This window comes from Acartia tonsa, chromosome 1 (assembly GCF_053477335.1).
Source record: "Acartia tonsa isolate MP-2025a chromosome 1, ASM5347733v1, whole genome shotgun sequence".
NCBI classification, from domain to species: Eukaryota; Metazoa; Arthropoda; class Copepoda; order Calanoida; family Acartiidae; genus Acartia; species Acartia tonsa.
The window spans coordinates 31,263,926-31,273,148 of NC_137260.1; positions in this window are offsets into that span (position 1 = coordinate 31,263,926).

A 9,223-nucleotide genomic window follows, 5' to 3' on the forward strand; every position below is an offset into this window, starting at 1 on the left:
TTAAAACTTATTGATTTTGAAAAAAATTTGACAACAATTTTTATTTGTGATGGTTATACTATTCAACTTATTTGAAATAATGATTACTAGGTCAAGAAGACAATAAATATCCTAAATTCAAAAATGATGCAACAAATACCTATAGAATTTAAATTAGACTTTACCAGTATTAATGTTTGTATGTCCTTCCACCCGATTTTATAGCTTTGCTTTTATGGGTGTTATCATCCTTGTTTAAAAGTAATTAAACACAAGCATTAATTCTAATTAACGCTCCTCTTAGTGTAAGGTGATTGCATACAAGATGTTATGTAAACTTGATGAATCCCTAAAATAGTAAATCTCATGATGAAAATAAGAAAAAGTATTCTTGCAAATTAAAAATCATGCTCTTATCTTCTAGTTAAAAAACTTTATATTAAAACAGCTAAAATATTTATTGTTGTTTACTTTCCTAGTGTTAATATTTTAATTATAATCAAGTAACAACTAAAAATATTTCCTAAGAAAAATATTCATTTCTATCACAAGTAGGTAGAAATCTTCTAATTCGAACTTCGCCTTTTTTATTCTAATTAAATCTATAAGACTTTTATAATCTGTTGTCAATTTTTCAAGCGTATAATTTGTGCTAAATAGTATGTCCACTAGTTAAAAGTAATTTAATCCTGAAAATAATTTAGTATGTATTAAAAAGAACAACTTGCACTTTTCTTGGCCTTACCCACCTATATTTATTGCCCCGTTTTCCTAGGATTAAAAAACAATGAATTAAATATTTAGCTCACATTTTGCGTATTTGTAAAGATTTTAAAGAAAACAAGTAAGACAAAGTTGATAGAAGCCTAACTAAAACAAATAAGCAAGTTTATTTATTGTAATATTAATTTTCCTTCGAATGATACAATTAAATAATAATATTATCCCCCAAATAATCCAAGGATTGCCTTTAAAATCAAGTTAAATCAAGTTAATTGGTAAAAAGTTATTCATTTCGTATAAACTATGTTACAGAAATAAAAAAAATAAAATAAAGCATGTTTAAATTGTATGTACAGGCCTTAATATATAAATTAAATAGTAAGGTTTTTTTTTGTGTGTAGCTTAAGATTTCGAAAACTACTAAACTAATTAAGTTCTCCATTTTATGAAAGCTTTATATAGGTTACTGGATGATTTTAGTCTTTTTTGGTTTTCCCTATCCCTTTGAAGATTATAACATTAAATCATAGTTTTTTCAAATTCTGTATTAAAGTAGGTAAAATGATCCTTAGATAAATCATTTCCAAAATCGATAAGCTTTAAAAACTTAGTTTTATTAATTGTTTTATGACATTCCTTTATGTCATCGTTATACTAAATCAAACTAAAACCTTGAGAGAAATTTTTTTCTTTCAATGTTATAAATTTGGGTGAGTTTAATTGGTATAATAGAAATACAAAAAGTAAAAAAAAAACATGAAGTTGAAAGGCTGCTAGCTGCCAAACTGCTTAACGTACGTGTTATGCAGGCACATTTTTCCATACAGCATAAGAAGGTCGATAAATAATCTGGAATAGTAATGGCTATTCCATATTATTTGTAGGCCTTCTTTTGTTGGTTCAAATTTTGTACAAAAATGTATATACGTTTAGTCAGCTATCAGGTTTTAAAGTTCATAGATTTTTGGATATTATCGATCCCAGAAAAACTTTTCCCTGAACTGCACCTGATCCAAAAGTTCTTAAATACAGATTATTGTTTTTCTTTAAGATTAGTGTCTTGTTTACATGGGACATTAGCTTGAATGTTACTGCATATCTGTTAATGAACTAAAACAAAGATGTGTAGACAGTAGGTCATGTCATCTTAAGTACTATGAAGTATGTGTGTCTGTCTGTCTGTTTGTTAATAAAAAATCTCCTCATTAACAAATGTATTATTTAAGCATATTTCGAGGAAAGATTTATACATTTTTATGAGAATATATTTGTGTGTTTTATTGAATTATATTGATTTTATCCATCTTATTCTTAATATATAAATACAGACTATATTTTGTAAATAAAATAAAAAATGCAGAAATAAATATAAAGAATTTGCCTAAATCTAAGGATTGAATTGTTTGTTAAGTCCTTGAATGAACTAAAGAAAGACAGTACATGGGATTTATGTATGTTTGTATAGAAATATAGTTACATTTTCCTCTTTTTTTTAGCGAAGCGCATTGATAAGTAAAAATAGCGGTATCCTGTTTGGGTTAATAAACTCATCCATGTGATGTTTTTCCTTATATTCAAAATATTTTTTCTCTCTTTTATATACTTTTTAGTATTTGATTATAATTTACGGTTTTCTTCTGAGGGATAGAGGGGGCATAGGCCAGGGCAAGTTCATAAACTTATTCTGTAATTCGTTGAAATTTTGGAATGATTTTAACTAACCAAAGACGTGTTGGACGTAACTCTACTTGTTTAAGTGTAAGTAAATTTAAACACTGAACAACCTTCGAAACAGTTTTTAAAGAAATACAAAGCTAGCACACAGCAAAGTTTTAAAACTTTTTAAATTGGATCTTTACACTGCGTGACGTCAAAATCTATCTATTTTTTTTTAAATCAAAAGCAGATAAGTAGCTTATTGATGATATATAAAAAAATAACTAAAATTTAAAAATCATGAAAACATTTGCAGTGTACTATTGTATTAAAATAGTACGGTTAAAGAAATTGCACCCAAAAATTCTCTGCCAATTACATACATGTAAGTATATAATGTTCATAATTTTTCTCATTTTTAAAAGCGAAGCTTTTCTATAATTAGGATCGGTCCGTCCGTCCGTACGTCCGTCCGTACGTCCGTCCGAGATAGATAGCTTTTATTCGTTAATTTAGGCATGTTAGAATTGTCCTATCGATTTCAAACTTTGCATGATGATTCCTGTAGTAGTTAAGTACGATTTAGAAAGCGTTGCAACTCTATAATCATTACCAGAATGTCCGTACGTCCATTTTAAACATGTTGATTTTTCTACTTTTTTAACAACAAATTTTTATGTGATCTAATTATCCGTTTGATCTGATTTTTGGTATATTGATTCCTGGGGCAACAAAGAACAATATTATAAGCAAAGCAACTCTAAAATCAAGTCCTAGAAATGTAAGTATGTCCATAAACATTATCCTGTTTCAAGCAGTTTTTCAACAAATTTACTTACAATTTTGCGTCGACTCTTATACTTTTATATTCTGATTATTCAGTTCAGACACTATACAATTGTTTACGTCCGTTTGTCCTACCGTTTCAGTGCTTCGCTTTTATGGATGTTGTCATCCTTGTTATTTCATAATTACTCAGATAATGTAGGTAAAAAATATAATATGCTACACAATGCTTTAAAACAAAATCAAGACACTTTTATCAGTAGGTATTGATTTCTTTACTTTTAAACCGTGAAGAGTTATTTAACAACGGACTTCAACAAAGTAAAGGGTCCCTTATTTTAATTTGTAACATTTTTCTTTTATAAAACTTGTTTCTTAGTCGCCATATATTCACTCAACTCCCCCTGGTTGTGTAAGAAGGGAGATTATCCCTGAAATTAACTGAATTTGGAACACCCAGGAACACCTGTCAAACTCAGCGAGGGTTAGGTAATAATGATCCTAACCTCTCATGAAATAGAAGGTTAATGATAAAAAAAAGCTTGAACAATAACATGGAGCTTGAGATAGCACTAGTGGCTATACAAAAGTGTCTCAACCTACTCCATCATAACTTAGGTCCAAACACTAAGAAACTATGGCTAATTAACAAAAATGTCGATTTAGAATAATAATTCTTAGAAATAATTGAGTAGATTTAAAAAAAAAATTAGTTTATTTTTAAAATGATTGATATCATATGAAATTTTCTATATTATCAGCCTTTCTCAGTTAATTTGTAGAAGGAAATTAATGCTACGGTAAAAATGAAAAAAAATACGCTTATATTGGGTTAACGGAAAATGCGGGAAAAACTTTCTATGCGATTTTAAAAGCAAATTCATTCTGATCGGCACAGCGAGAAAATATTTCTGAAAACAATGGAGGGGGGGGGGTGAGTTTTAAAATTAATTGTAATAATATGGGGAAGGGAAAGTTAAAAAGGAAGAAAGTCTTTTCTATGATAACTGGCAAGGCATGGGGAGTTGACACTGTGGAAAAGAAAGTCAAGTTTCTAATAATTACTATGTCTGTTATAATCTGCATGAACAAATACATCCCATAGTATAATAGTTATAGATATTTAGTGTAGGATGAGGATAAAATCTAGAGGAACAAACAAGGAAAGAAAGACAAACAAAATAGAACACGAAAGTATGAGTTACTTTGAGACCAGCATTTTCAATAGTAGCAAAGCTTTTTAGAGACGGCATAGCTAATTAGTATTACAATACGAATGAAATATTTAAAAACGTTTTTAAAAAAACTTATAACTTTGATAAAAATAAAACTGAAATTTACGAATTTTAAATAAAAATCCACCATATATTTGCTAGTGCACAGGGGTATATAACTGGAAAGCAATCTATCAGTTGATCTCCCTGATCTCCCCAGGGACACACACACATACACGGAGTTGCACACATAACAAATAATTGTTCTGACGAGATCAATTTCAAAATTTTATGCATCTCTGGAAAAAATATATCAATTCATTTCAAGTAAAACATTTTCAGTGGATAAATATTTACTCCAAAAAGTGACAATTAAATTTGTTAACAAAATTTAAAATACAGAAGCTAGTGGTATTAAAAGGTTGATTTTTTTCACTTGGTAAGGTTATTTTAAAGATTTGGTTTTTTTCTTTTTAATTTTTAAGTTTTCTGAGGGTTTCAGGCTATTTTACTATCCTTCTTTCCCTAGATTCTAGGGACTCAACAAGATTTGCAGAGTGATTTCGTTATTTTCAATATCCAAATTAATACGATGTCTGTCCCTACGGGTATACTTTTAGATCTTACTACCAAGTAACCGACTGGGCTCTGTTTTTAAGGGAATGTACCTTTTTGTACAAAGGCTTTAGGCTATTTTTGTGCGAAGCATCAATTGGCTAGGGGGAAATCTTTAGTATAGTAGCACATGAAGTAACACAGAGATGTAAGTTGCAAAAGTTGTGTGTATTTAATTTTTTCGAAAGTCTAAACAAAATTGTTTAGTATTTCAATCGAGACAAGTTTCTAATTGAATTCAAGATAAAGCTCAAAAACAACATCGTAAATAGGTGTTTCTCCCTTTCTTTAGAACAAGCAGGCTTTTTTTTTTATAAATAAACTGTAAGTGACAAGCTTTGATTTTAGATGTTTGGAAAACTAAAAACAATTTTTTCTTCTCAAACTTTTGCTATTACCAGAAGTAAATAATTTTTCTAATAGTTAAACCATGAAATTCATATCCAATGGACAAATTTGAATGATTTTTATGATTCAATCAATTTGTTTATCATAGCGTTCAACATTTTGAATATTTTTTTTCTGTTCCTGCTACCATTATTTCTTATTTACCTAAGCATACATAAATTTAATAGTTTCCCGTCTAGAAATTTGATCCATTATTAAAAGTATAAATTTTAGTAAAAATTGGCGGGACGGAAAATAACCTCTAACTCTGTAAAATGTTAAGCCAGATCTTCAAGTAAAGCTAGTTGGTACATCCCTAGCCTCAAGGGGCACTGTATTCAAATTAAGAGAAAGGAACACATGTAAATAGAATAAAACTCTGTGAAGCTAAACAACGCATTGCTCAAACGGTTTACTAGTTAACGAGGTCTTATAAAAAAAACAAAAGAAAACCTTACTACTTTACTGGAATAGGATGATAATAATTATTTATCAAGGACTAAAAAAAGGATGGGATACGCTTTTTAAAGAGGAACCTGTAATAATCTAAAGTATAGCATGTTGTTAATTTCTAGTAAAAGTTTATGTGAAAACATTTATGTGCATCAATTTTTAAATATTGGAAATTGTTTTATGATGCTACAGTTAATATTAGATATACACACAAGAGTGAAAACGGAATTTTGAGCGAAGTTGATTTGCAGAACATTTAACATTTTTTTTGTAGCAAAGCTACCTTGTAATTCACTTTGTCTATCTGTCTATCTGTCAAACCGTCCGTCAGCCTGTAACGCTATGTGGAAAATGTCGACTGTTATTCAAGATAGACGGCACAATTTTTTTGTGAGGATTTATTAGCATACATAACACTGATTACGTCATCTTGTTACTTTTATTAATCCTTAAATACACATAAAATTAATAAAAAAGGATTTTAATTAAAGCATTGACAGTATTATCTCATATTGCATCAAGAAAACAATCGATTATTTCGTAAACGTTTTTTGATGCTTAATTTAGGTTAGGTTAAGTTAAGATAGACCCCGAAGGGAAAGTGCTTTGGGTAGGCGTCAATTTTAACAAATTGAAAATAAGGGGAGGGGGCGGTGTTCGGTGTTCAAGAAATAGGTTTGAGTGAAAGCACTTAGCATTTATTTTTTATCTTAACTAGATTTTGAGAATTTAAGTCTTGATTTATTTCTCCATGTTTTAAATCAAATAAATTTACTATCAGTTTTAGCCCCTAATTACATTTTAGTAAAGAAGGTGTCTTAACTTTTATTTTTACAGCTAGTCGGTGTTTTTAGTAAGTAGTAGATGTAAAATTTTCCATAGAATTTAGATATGCAATCGGGTTTTTTTTGTAGACCTCTTATTTTTGAAGTAATTAAATTTTTTTTAAATTAAGTCGGTTTTAAGGTACTAAAACGCAACAAAAAAGAAGAAATTGCCATTATGAACAAAAATAGTAAGATCTTTAGTTTGACACCTTACTTTTTGAATTCTGTCAGGTAATTATTGAAAAAATCGATTTTTTTAAACCTCGGTTTAATCAAAACTTTAAAAGTAAATATATTCTAACACAGGCATAAAAAATATGGGTTCATAATTTAGAATCAGAAAAATATTATGAATCAATTGTAAGCAAAATTGAAAAAAAGTAAAAAAAATAAAAAAAAATATAAATATAATATTTTTGTGTAATTTCTTTTATTGTAGTTTATTTACTATTTTGTAAACTTTTTATTTCAATTTTGCTTAGAATCGATTTGTAATATTTTTATCATTTATACAGTAAAAATTCAGTTTGTCATAAATACATCCATTGTACTGGCATAAACACATCCACTGTAAATTTGCTGGATGTGTAAATGGCAGTCCCCCATATAAACACCTATTTCTTATGCCTTTGTAATTATATATTCAAGTTCAAAGTTTTTTAAAAAAAACTTAAATTACTTAAAAAATAAGAGGTCTACAAAAAAAACGATTGCATATCTAAATATAATTATGGAAAATTTTACATCTACTACTTACTAAAAACACCGACTAGCTATAAAAATAAAAGTTAAGACACCTTCTTTAAATGTTAAATTTTTAATTGTGAGGTATCTTTGATACTAAAAAACATAGTAAAAACCTAATACAAATTTGTGTATCCAGAAATGCATCAAATTACGGTAAAATTACAAATTGTATGTAACAGAACATATCTATTTATTTATATTTGCGTAGTTTTAGCTTATATTTTGTAGGTTTGTCTTTAAAAATAATTTGAAATGATTTTAATATTAAAATCTTATTTGTTTTTCCTTCTACATATTTATATGTATTCATTACTTTTAGTTAAAATCATTTATATTTTTAGGAACAATATAAATCTTTTAAGAAAGTACATTAAAACTTACAGATAAACTCAATTAAGCTTCACTGAAATAAATAACGCATATGATTCAGTGGTACGTACAGAAACAAAAAAAAAATTTACTACTTTATAGTATAGGGTTAATAATACGAACATAATCATTAATCTTCTAATTAAAATTGTCCTTGTTAGTGACAAAGGAGAATTATATGATAATGTTAACAGAGTTTTTTAGATTGCTTTACATCCACGTATTTTAATTCCCTACTCCTACTTGAGACCAAAAATTATCAGATTAGACCAATATTCATTGATCTAGCGATGTTGTGACAGATCTGTAGCTTCGTAGGGCTCAAGGTGCGGTTCCAGCTCCAATCTGGTAGCTTTTACGATTCTTACATCGATTTTGAGACGAAGGTGGAAGCCAGAGCGAAGCCGGCCAAAGAAATGGCGGCTTCGATCATTGCAAAAGTTACTTTTTAAACTAATCTGCCACCTCTAGACCAAAAAAAAGCAAGTTAGTTTTTAAAAAGCAATAGAAACATTTTTTGTCTATCTATGTATTTTTCATATAGTTTATGTTATGATAATGTATATTTATTAGCTATACATCCCATAAATTTTACACCAATGTTTTTTCTTTTTCCTGTTGACACTAGTGCATGCAAACATTTGTTCTGTTTAACATGGATATATCTTCAATTTACAAAAAATAATCTTTTTAGAAATATTTTTTCAATCCCCCCTCCCTTCCCCCCAACAGAACTATGACTCTGACAGAGAACAGCAATTTTTTGTACAATTAGGTTGGGTTATAGGCTAGGAGTCCGAGAGCCGCAGCCAGAGTTCATACTTCTGTAAAAAATATTTCTTAGAGAATAATACCAAAATAATTAAATGATCATTACCAAAATTTCTTTCTTCTATAAGGCTTCGAGTATCTTTGTATGTTATAACTCTAAATTTTATGACATGACTTTTTATCAGACCTTTAAATGAAATGTTTATTTACTAGAGTTAAGGTTAAACAAGGATGAAAACATCCATAAAAGCGAAGCTCTTAAACGGTAGGACAAATGAACATTAACACTAGAGTAAAGTGTCAGAACTGAATAATCAGAATATAAATTTATTAAAGATTAACGAAACAAAATTGTAAGTAGATCTTTTGAAAAACTGCTTAAATACAGGATATTGTTTAAGGATATACTTGCATTTTAAGGAATTGATTATAGAGATGCTTCGCTTATAACAATGTACATTGTTGTCCTAGGAATCAGTATTCCAAAATCAAACCAAACGGATAATTTTATAACATAAAAATTAGTTGTTAAAATAGTTAAAAAGCAACATGTTTAAGTGGACGTACGGACTTTCTGGTAACGATTATAGAGTTGCTTCGCTTTCTAACTCGTACCTAACTCCTACAGAAATCATCATGCAAAGTTTGATGCTGTCTAAAATGGTGCAAAAAATGGGGACAAATTTCAAATTGATT